The sequence below is a fragment of the Berghia stephanieae genome, chromosome 10 (assembly GCF_034508935.2).
Source record: "Berghia stephanieae isolate SIO BIC M18660-M18661 chromosome 10, UCSD_Bste_1.3, whole genome shotgun sequence".
Lineage (NCBI taxonomy): Eukaryota > Metazoa > Mollusca > Gastropoda > Nudibranchia > Aeolidiidae > Berghia > Berghia stephanieae.
This window is the reverse complement of record NC_088369.1, coordinates 3716014-3728513: the sequence shown is the minus strand read 5'-3', so window position 1 is coordinate 3728513 and position 12500 is coordinate 3716014. Positions and strand designations below refer to the sequence as shown.

Below are 12500 nucleotides of genomic sequence, written 5' to 3'. Positions count from 1 at the left end.
AAGTCCACTATCTCAATGCTACCATTTTTCATGATAAACACAATCTAAGTCCACTATCTCAATGCTACCATTTTGTTCATGATAAACACAATCTAAGTCCACTATCTCAATGCTACCATTTCATTCATGATAAACACAATCTAAGTCCACTATCTCAATGCTACCATTTCATTCATGATAAACACAATCTAAGTCCACTATCTCAATGCTACCATTTTGTTCATGATAAACACAATCTAAGTCCACTATCTCAATGCTACCATTTCATTCATGATAAACACAATCTAAGTCCACTATCTCAATGCTACCATTTCATTCATGATAAACACAATCTAAGTCCACTATCTCAATGCTACCATTCTGTTCATGATAAACACAATCTAAGTCCACTATCTCAATGCTACCATTTTGTTCATGATAAACACAATCTAAGTCCACTATCTCAATGCTACCATTTTATTCATGATAAACACAATCTAAGTCCACTATCTCAATACTACCATTTTGTTCATGATAAACACAATCTAAGTCCACTATCTCAATACTACCATTTTGTTCATGATAAACACAATCTAAGTCCACTATCTCAATACTACCATTTTATTCATGATAAACACAATCTAAGTCCACTATCTCAATACTACCATTTCATTCATGATAAACACAATCTAAGTCCACTATCTCAATACTACCATTTTATTCATGATAAACACAATCTAAGTCCACTATCTCAATGCTACCATTTTATTCATGATAAACACAATCTAAGTCCACTATCTCAATACTACCATTTTGTTCATGATAAACACAATCTAAGTCCACTATCTCAATGCTACCATTTTATTCATGATAAACACAATCTAAGTCCACTATCTCAATACTATAAAAATTTTTTTTTATATACGCTATATAAATAGCCTTATCCAAATTTGTACCTCCATTTTTGTCAAAACTAACTCCCTATGACTTCTAGCACCAGGCTCTTCCAGTAGGCTATTCATTTCATTTCAGTTTTTTTAAGTCACCAAGCAAGCCCGTGCGGTTCTTTTGTGTCTAATTCTATATTATATTCATTGACCAGCTAACTTTTTCCTTACCGATCCTTTTCAGTATTGTCCAAAAATGGCAGGCTTTCCCATAAGAAAAATTGATTTTTTAAAACTCAACCAAGACACTCCACGTATATTCTTATTAATGAAACAAATATCATTCTTCAAAGTTTGTGATGTACAAAATAAAATTGAATATGAAAAATGTATATTGTGTAGTAACAAATGTGACGATTTTGCGACAGGTGCTAAGGAGATGGTTATTTTTTTAAAATTTGGCCGGAAAACACGTTTTTTCAAACATCGATCGACATAAATGACCCCTCATCTAGGCAAAGACTCTCAAACCTGGGACTTAAACGCAGACTTCTCAATATCCCAGGTTTGAGGTTTTTTTTTCCAAGATAAAGGTCATTTAAATCGATTGATATTCGAAGGACGAGTTTTCTGGCCAAATTTTTAAAATACGAGATTTTGCAGTGGTTAATTCTATAATGTATTTATTAAAGAATAATAATATTATCACAGTTTGTGACTATCACGGAATGACAATACTGCTTTGCTCTGGAAAAACAACTATTTAGAAATTTGGCCAAAAACTCGTCCTTCAAATACCGATCGATTTTAAATGACCCTCGTCTTAGCAAAAACGTTCAAACCTGGGACTTCGAAAAGTCATTTTTTTTGTCCCATAGATTCGCATAATTTTGAGTTTGAGATATATGATGGGGATATTTTATTCCATGGGTTGCATGTAGATAGTTGTTAGGTGGGATACAACAGATTTAGAAACCTGAAAATACTTTGAAAAATTTTGGAAAAATTTACGTCTACTTATCTATGTTCTTCTGCAAAATTCATCTTTTTTTTTTGCAAAATTTTGAAATATTTTTTTGCAAAAAAACGCGGGGACACCATAGACCGATGGATTTCGAGTTTCACCATTTTTCTAATAACAACAAATGAATGAATAGGGTAGAGAAAAGGCAGAAGACAATAGAGAAATAAAAAATAACAACTTTTCGGACCTTGGGGAGTTGCACCAAGAACCCTAATACTGGGTGCGCTACCTCCTATGTCCCTATGTATTATAATGTTATAGACATATAGAGATGAATAGACTAGCACTCCTAGAATCAGATTACGATAATCAAAACAATCATAAAACACACAACCCCCCCCCCCCCCCCCCCCCAAAAAAAAATATTTTAAAAATAAAATAATAACAATAATAATAATAATAATAATAATAATAATAATAATAATAATAATAATAATAATGATAATAATAATGATAATTAATGATAAATAATAATAATAATAATAATAATAATAATAATAATAATAATAATAATAATAATAATAATAATAAATAATAATAATAATAATATAATAATAATAATAATAATAATAATATAGAAAAACAAACAACAAATTATTGAAATATCTTATTTTTTCTTTTCTTATCTAATCTTAGTAAAGAGTGAATATAGGAATTATCCTCTAAATGCCCTGTGCAACCTTTTATAATTACAAAATCTCATATAGCTTGTATTGTATCTTTCACTGACAGTTTTACACAACTTTGAATGTAAGGAAAAATATATCAATACGGCAATGTAAAGTCGAAAATGACTATCATAGAATACTGAAGTTATTGAAAATTGTTCATGATCGCATGAATCCTAAAAGTACAGAGTTCATAATATATTGACTTATAAATGACAACAATATTCATGAAGGCAACAATGATAATAATCCCACATAAATCTCTGAAGAATTATCATGATAATTGAACATTGTTTCAGATGTCATGCATTTTACTTGTCAACATTTATTACAATCCAGTCTTCAAAATCATGGAAGTAATGGAAATCATTATATCCACATGACAATCGAAAATTTAAAAGATAATAATTAGTAATTGAAAAGAAAAGAAAACAAAACAAACAAAAGATATCAATAAAAATATAAATAAACAAAAAACAAAAACAAAAACAAAACAAACAAACAATTTAAAGGATAATTAGTAATTGAAAAGAAAAGAAAAGAAATCAAAAAAAATACCAATTAAAATAAAAATAAACAAAAAACAAAAAAACCCCACATTAATAAAAATAGATGAGCAATACGAAATCAAAAACGAAGAATCAGCTACTCCCGAGTTCCAGTCCGAGCTGAAGATAGGACTCCCCCCCCCCCCCCCCCCCCCCCCCCCCCCCCTCGTCTTTTTCTTCTTTGTAGATTGGCTGGTGTCAATGGGGACACAAGGGCCAATCAATCAATCAGTCCTTTTACTAATTAATCTATATCTTCTCGAGGTTAATCACACTAATGAAGATAATCTAATCACCTTGATTGGAATGTTTGGTGTTCGTGTGTGTGTGTGTGTGTGTGTGTGTGTGTGTGTGTGATTATATAATACATGGTCTTAATAGGTCGGCAGATTGGTAATTTCAAAGGCATTTATCTTTTTGAGAGAACTACTGGAGAACGCGCAATATTTGCGGAGAAATAAAGGCTATTTGGAGCAGGCTGTCATCTATCATACTTATTACACAACTGTATTGTATTTTTAGAATTGCCAGCAATGCTTGTTTGATGATAAAAACATGACGCCTGTTAGGCGATATTATTACAATTTGTTTTCAGACAGAAACAACGTTGTGAACGGCTAGGTAATCATTTTACTCCCGAGTAAGGTGAGAGATTGTGAGTAAAGAGCCTTCTCCAAGGACTAAACTATGCCGCCGAGCGAGGCTCGAACCGAGGGCCTCCGATCCAAAAACGAGTGTCATACCACATCGCCAGACAATACATTTCTTTCACTCATATCCGTAACAAACGGAACGCCCAAGTTTTGAATTAATAATAATAATGTTTTGGTTTTTTTTATTGATTTATTTGCCTAGTTTTATTATTTATTAAAACATTTACATATTTATTTATTTATTTACTTATTTATTTATTCATTCATTTATTTTTACCAATAACATTAAGGTCAATATCAGTACACTGTCGTTTATTTTCTTTTCCCTTGGAAACTGTGATTTTTTAAAATTTCACGGAAGCAGCTCTGTTCTACGATATTCCTATATTTTTTCACTCATTACCACAACGACAAGCCTCCTGAGTACAAGTTTGATTTAATAAAATAAATATAGTTATGCCAATTTATGATTCAATTTATAACCTATTCATGGTTTATGCATACTGGAAAGCTCGTAGTGTTATTGGGCAGGATAAAAATAACTCGTTTAATAAATGCAAAGAAATGAAAAAAAATCGTATAGTGTTTGCTTTTTGTGCGACTTTGGTGGTCTAGTGGTATGACACTCGCTTTCGGATGAGGAAGGTCCTGTGTTCGAGCCTCGCTCGGGGCATGGTTGAGTCCAGGTACTCATTTTACACCTGGGTACGAGTGAGAGAATGTGAATAAAGATCCCTTTCCAATGACTTTTTGTTGTTTTTTTTTCTTCTTTTTTATTATTGTTTATTTTTCTCTTTTCGTGTGATGCAAGTTTATCCTCTCTGGTAACCTTTTGATTTTTAAAAATCGTTTTAGAAATTGGAGTGAACAAAACTCGTTTTATTCATATTATTTCATTCAGTCTGTTTGGAGAGGAGGAGAATTGATTAGTGTAAGGTAGAGGAGAGAGCAGTAACTGTCTATTCTCTTTAATCAAACTATATCATAAGATTTATGATTCCGTGAGTACGAAGCTCCAATAATAATGGACTCACTCATTTCTTGTTATATATTATACGGTCCTAATTAAAAATCATAAAAGAGGCTATAGATAAAATGACATTGAGTGTCACTCAGGCCTTTGTTCTTGCTTTTTGCCATACGCGTGTATGAGTAATTCTCATTAAAATGTATTATCCAAGGGGGATCGTGGATAGCTCATAGGGTAGAGTCACGCTCTCACCGGCCAGGCGGATTTGTGGTACCAGTAAGGTCACGGGTTCAAACCCCCATCACCGCCACGAATTTTTAAAATATTCTATTGTCTTCTGGCACTTTCCTACTCACTTCATCTCTTGTTATTATCCAGACTATACACGTTCATTGTTACACAGACTTTTGTGTGTTGGTCCGTTATACTTCCGGATGGCAATGTTATGAGCTTCTTAGCCAAACGCATACTATCTATACGATACTGAAGATAATTGGCTTCAACACTCATGACGTCAGTTCCTTCGTTATGACGCATAGTAACTTAGTAACTGGCTCGAAGCTATCGGAACAATGACAAACGCCCTAATGAAATATTTCTCCGACGAGCATAAAAGTGTATCCAGAGGAGAAAACCATTATAAATATGATCATGTTTTGACTTTTATACATTCTGATCGCATGAGATATGAATAGTTCTAGCCTGCATGAAGAATATAAAGTACCAATTTTCTTTGTTTCGAACCACGCTGCTCGCCGTTTGCTGGGCGACGTGACATCAGACTATTGAATCCTATTGAATTATTCTATCAAAGCTAGGCCAGGACATCATAACCACATCACATTCATAGCCTCCGAGGAAACGCCATCCTATGAAGTAAACTAAATTTACATCATTATTTAATAGCAGGTACGCATGTACTTTTGGTTATTGGTGCTATGCGTTTAGTTAAAATATTCGCAACAACCGCCAGCTGGATATAAAGTACACAACACGTATAACCATGTGTAACCTTTAACGTTTATATTAGTCTGGTTGATGTAGTCTAATGAGAACTAATCACCAATATAGTTGTCTAAATGAAAACAATGAAGAGTTGAGTGACGTAAACCTCATTCATTCTATAGATAGTTCGAAGATGACGTCACTCAGGTCTTTGTTATTGTTTTTGCCATCCGCGTTTGTGAGTTGTGCTCACTAAACTGTATTAACCAGACTATAAAAGTTCATGGTTACACCGAGTTTGTGTGTTGGTCCGTTATACTTCCGGATGGCAATGTTATGAACTCCTTTGCCAAGCGCATTCTATCTATAGAAGGAGTTCACAACATTGCCATCCGGAAGTATAACGGACCAACACACAAACTCTGTGTAACCATGAACTTTTATAGTCTGGTTAATACAGTTTAGTGAGAACAACTCACAAACGCGGATGGCAAAAACAATAACAAAGGCCTGAGTGACGTCATCTGCATACTATCTATAGATAGTTCGAAGATGACGTCACTCAGGTCTTTGTTATTGTTTTTTTTTTTTTGCCATCCCGTTTATGAGTAATTCTCACAAAATTGTATTAACCTGACTATAGATAGAATGCGCTTGGCCAAGGAGTTCACAACATTGCCATCCGGAAGTATAACGGACCAACACACAAACTCTGTGTAACCATGAAGTTTTATAGTCTGGTTAATACAGTTTAGTGATAACAACTCACAAACGCGGATGGCAAAAACAATAACAAAGGCCTGAGTGACGTCATCTTCGAACTATCTATAAGCGATCATGTTTACACACTGTTTTGTGTGTTGCTCCGTAGTTGAGTCCGCAAAGTTGAGTCGTTAGTAGTGGCCAAGGAAACAAATGATTCCATTGGTTGACCTGACCTATTGAATACAAATCACAATTTGTTTTATTTTGTAGCTAAAGACTTGTCTTTTGACGTAATTATTTTAGTCAGTGTCAGGCCGTAGCCATCGTTATCTTATAGATAGTATGCGTTGGCTTAGAAGCTCATAACATTGCCATCCGCAAGTATAACGGACCAACACACAAAACTGTGTGTAACCATGAACGTTTATAGTCTGGTTAATACAGTTTAGTGAGCATTATTCATAAACGAGGATGGCAAAATACAATAACAAAGACCTGAGTGACGTCATCTCGAACTATCTATTGCCTGATATAAGAGCCCTCTAGGGCTTGCAGTTTGACGTCATTTTTTAGGTTTGTGTAGCGTCTAGTGAGTTGTCGTTAGTAGAGCTCAAGAAAACAAGTTATTTCATTGGTTGAACAATTGAATACAACTCACGATTTGTTTTCTTTTGTGGCCAAAGACTTGTCTTTTGACGTCATTTTTTGGTCAGTGTCCGGCTATAAGTTAACGATGGCCACGGTCAGGCTTTAAGTTAACGATGGCTACCAATCGACTCAGCCATTTCATTTAATTAACGAAATCGTATAAAGCCCCACGCGCTCAAGCTCAAATCGCATGTGTTCATCAAATTATGAAGCCGTCTCTCATCTGTCGGGTAGAGATTTATTTTCATGGTACTACCCACACTAGCCACAAATATCGTCAAAGCCGTACCGACCGGGGGAAGTAAAGATTTTCATTGGATGTTGACCGGCCAGTGACAAGGTAATAATAATTCTGTTACCAATTATACCATGCATCTATTGAGTCCAAATGTCATAGGTCACAAGATATTCTATCACAATTTCCCTTTGGATGTTGTGAAATTGGGAATCTTCTATGTGGAAATCTTTATTAGTGTTTTTTATTTGAGGTGATTATTCGGGCAGCACTGCCCATCGTTATCACTGCATCACGGTCATCATCATCATCATCATCACCATCATCATCATCATCATCATCATCATCATCATCATCATCATCATCATCATCATCATCATCATCATCATCACCTTTATCATCGCCATAATCATCATTATCATCACCATCACCGTCGTCGTCGTCATCATATTTAATATTATTATTATTTTTATATCATCTATATGGCTTATATATTTGATATGTTCCACATGAAACATATAGATAGTTCGAAGATGACGTCACTCAGGTCTTTGTTATTGTTTTTTGCCATCCGCGTTTATGAGTAATGTTCACTGAACTGTATTAACCCGACTATAAACATTCATGGATACACACAGTTTTGTGTGTTGGTCCGTTATACTTCCGGATGGCAATGTTATGAGCTTCTTAGCCAAGCGCATACTATCTATAAGAACGTAAATCTTACGTCCATGATAATAATCGGACCACATTTACTTTCTGTTTACTGCATAAATACTCCTAGGCCCCATTATATATATATATATATATATATATATATATATATATATATATATATATAATATATAATAGCGATACAATGTAGATGACCAGAGATCTGGCTGTATCCTATATACTGACCTGATCATTAACCCAATCTACTAAGGTCAATCCTCTGGTAATTAATTGGTCACCTCTTTGGCTGACGAGCATTGACAACGTACCGCCACGTGACGTCAACCGCAAATCTCATCAATATGATGTATCAGTTTCCCCCCTAGTCTAAACATCATTTGTCTCCCCTTTGTGAGACAGAATACACTTCCATAGACTTCGATAGCTCCATTGTTTCTACCACGAAAAACCATTAAGTTAAGCAATTAAGGAGCAGGCACCGGTGTAAGAAAAAATTCTGAACATGTATGAAAGGGACCAGACAAAACTGGAAAGAAAAATACAAGAAAAAAAAAATCACCCCCCCCCCCCAAAAAAAAAAAATTAAAAAAATCAGTCTCCTTCGACTGAGGATCGAACCTCAGACCTTGTGATTACCGGTCAGACGTGGTACCATCACATTACCATTATCTGGCGCCTGTTTTCATACACACTTGTTCAGATTTTAAAGTTGGCAATTTGGCGCGATTAATCTCAAATTTGAACATCTTGGCGTTATTTGTTTAATGTATTCTTTCTTTTGTTTTCGTGTTTTTTTCTCTTGTTTAATTGTTTGTTTTGTTTTTCTTTTTTTTTTTTTTTGGTTGGCTTTTTTTGTTGTTGTTTGGGGGGGGGGGGATTGTTATTTTTTGTATTTTTTGTATTTTTTTGTATTTTTTGTTTGTTTTTAAGTTGCTTGTCCACGAAAATCTGGGTTTTTGCATTTTTATCAGATCATTTAAGTTCATCAATTTTCTAGGCTAAAATTGACAAAATATACAGATTGTCATCTGCGCTACATAAGTGTACATTTATTAATATGATAAAAAAAAAAATAAGATTTATTATTTCCACTTTTATGCAAATTTTACTAGAAAATGTGATGCCTGCCAAAAGTTTGGCATTTTTCTGTATCTCGTTTGGCGTATTTTCTCAAATAATTCTGACAATCCTGTTACGGTCATCCGTTTACGATAATACAAGAATTTTCCTCCTTTCTTTTAAGGGGGTGCGGACAGTTCAGTTGGTAGAGCACTCGCTTCACATGCAAAGGGACTGAGATAAACCACTGGTGCATTCGAAATCTTTCCTGACCCCCCCCCCCCCCCTTTCCACCCAGCAGAGACTGAGTAGCTGGTTCCGTAAGATCTGGCATTTTGTTAGCTTATTTATTGCGCGAAGCAAAACTCGCTCTACGCAAGTCTACGTAAATACAAACTGTCTTTCACGAAACATCTGTAGGAAACATCTATAACTAAAAGACTGTCAAATGTCTAATGACAAGAAGAAGAAGAAGAAGAAGAAGAAGAAGAAGAAGAAGAAGAAGAAGATGCATCCTGAAATAATTTTCATGAATTCCAAAGAGCAAAACAGACAAAACAAAGAAAAAAACAAAAACTAGAAAAAAAAAAACAAACAAAAAAAAAAAAAACTAGAAAAAAAAACAGAACAAAATGGTACTGGACGTTTGACAGAGTGTTGTCATGAAACCCCCTTATCATGTCCAAATCTCTCCACTTAGCGCGAGATTTCAGCAGGAGTTCTTTAATCAATAGACCTCAATTCCACCGGAACCGGAAACGAAGAAAGCCCAAAAATGCCCCAAAATACGCCTGATGTGATGGGTCTGTAATATGACTATTAATATAAACTTGTGAAATGTGATCGTACCCGTATCTCCTTTTCCATTATCTCCCCCCCCTCCTCCCCCCCCCCCCCCCCCCCCCCCGACCCTTTCCCAATATTTAGTTTCAAAGACTTCCCGACCATATTTTTTTTCTTTATCTCTTGTTTCCGGACGTGTCTCATCATAAACATTATGTTCGGTTACTTTAAAGTGCATGCACGCACTTTTGGAAATGCGCTCACGCACGCTTGCACGTGTGTAACATTTTACGTAAACGAGAAAAAAAAAATGCCACAAAAACGTGCATGAAAAAAGAAAGAAAAGACAGAAAGAAAGAGATAGATAGATAGATAGATAGATAGATAGATAGATAGATAGATAGATAGATAAATAGAGAGATAGAGAAAGACACACACACACACACAGAGAGAGAGAGAGAGAGAGAGAGAGAGAGAGAGAGAGAGAGAGAGAGAGAAAAGAAAAACACATTTTGAATTAAGTTCATGATATTATTTCAGTCATGAGAGAAATAAAGAAAGAGAAGAAAAGAAAGATTGACGGAGAGAGAGAGAAAGAGAGAGAGAAAGAGAGAGAGAGAGAGAGAGAGAGAGAGAGAGAGAGAAAGAAAGAGTGAGAGAGAAAGAAGGAGAGAGGGAGAGAGAGAGAGAGAGAGAGAGAGAGAGAGAGAGAGAGAAATAGGCTTTATAAAATACCAAATGTATTTGTCTTCGCAAAATCTTTGCAATTACAATCTAAAGATACAACAAAATAACAGTAGCAACAAAGCAATGCCAAAAGTTGATAAATAATTTTTTTTTTTGCAAAATATAGAAAAATATAATTAGAATTAAGGTCAGGATTATGAATATTTACATTATATATAAAATAAATCTTTAAAAGCTTATGCTTTTAAATAGCAACGATTTTCTCTTATTTAAAAAGTTGAGCTTTAATATAGCGCAATATCCACTAAACGTGCTCAATGCGTTTTACAAAGGGTCCCTAACCAACAGCAAGACGTAACATGTAACGTGATAGAATGTGAGTAAAGAGTCTTTTCCAAGGACAACTATGCGCTGAGTGAGGCATAGCACTAGACCACGACATAGCCGCACTTAAAAAAATAATTATTAAATTTCTTATACATCTAAGCCGTTCTTACGGCTATTTAGACAACTTATCGATGTTTTCTTGTTGTTTTGAGTTACAGATGAAAATCCACTCCATATTCCCACAGTTATAGAAAATATAGATAGAACGAAGTTAACTTCACTCGGGTCCTTGTTACTGTTTTTTTTTTTTTTTTTTTTTTTTTTTTTTTTTTTTTTTTTTTTGCTAACCCGTTTATGAGTAGTTCTAACAAAACTGTATTAACCAGACTATAAACGTTAAAGGTTACACGAAGTTTTGTGTGTTGGCCCGTTTTACCTCCGGATGTCAATATTGTGAGTTTCTTAGCTAAACGCACACAAGCTATAGGTCGATCGGGAATATCCAAGGGGAGATTACTCGCACCAATTGAACTTGGCGGTGCGGATAAGCAACGTCAACGTTAAAACCTTTCCGCCTGCCATCACAAGGCTAAAAATAGAATAAAAATCACCATACAAAATCTATTACATTGCGTCGGTTTTGTTAATATTATAGATAGTATGTGCTTGGCTAAGAAGATCACAACATTGCCATCCGGAAGTATAACGGACCAACACACAAAACAACGTGTAACCTTAAGCGTTTATAGTCTGGTTAATACAGTTTAGTGAGAATTACTCATAAATGCGGATGGCAAAAAACAATAACAAAGACCCGAGTGACGTCAACTTCGAACTATCTATAGTTGGTAAGGGTAGGGTTATTTTAAAAATTAATATAGTAATCGTTGTAAAAGATGTTAACAACAACAAAAATCTTATTCCAATCTTTAATGATCACATAATATAAACACACACAGGCACACCCATCGAAAAATAAAACAAAACAAACAAACAATCAACAACAACAACAACAATAACAGAAAATTAAGTTATTTATTCAAGCGATTGCATTACCCCTCCAGCGTGTACACGAAGCGCCATTCACAATGTTCCTGATTGGTTCAATCAATGCAATAATAATAATATGTGTTTATGGATCTGTATTTGAGTTTAATATTCCAGTTAGATAAAACGTAAATTAACCAGTTATATATAACAGTAGTACTCCGGAAAAACACATTTTGAAGAAAAAAATGGCCAGAAAACTAGCCCTTCAAAATAAATCTGGAGACCTTATATATCTAATCATGCTGAAAGCGCTTTACATAGGGCTCCTGACTCTACAGCAACAACACGTAACATGTAGAACGAGATATAGAGCCTGTTAGGCGATAACACATTATTTTTCCGACAGAGACAACGCTGTTAACGACCAGGGAGGTACTTATTTTACACCTGAGTATGGTTAGAGAATGTGAGTAAAGAGCCTTTTCAAAGGACTTAACTATGGGCAGAGCGAGCGAGACTCGAACCTAGGACGACCTCTCCAATCCGCAAGCGAGTACCGTAACACAAGAGCACATATCAATCGACTTTAATGGAAAAAAATTGAACTTTTATATAGCGCAATATCCACTAAACGTGCTCAAAGTGCTTCACAAGGGGTCCCTGGTCAACAGCAATATTTAACATGTAGGACGGGACATAACGCCTGTTAGGCGGTAT

The 12500-nt window shown here is 34.9% G+C and overlaps 1 protein-coding gene across 1 annotated transcript in view; it reads left to right on the top strand.

Moving 5' to 3' along the window:
* The window catches only part of LOC144956093 (uncharacterized), a 137241-nt gene that overhangs the window by 32097 nt on the left and 92644 nt on the right, over positions 1-12500 (top strand). The gene's annotated exons all lie outside the window — the stretch shown is intronic.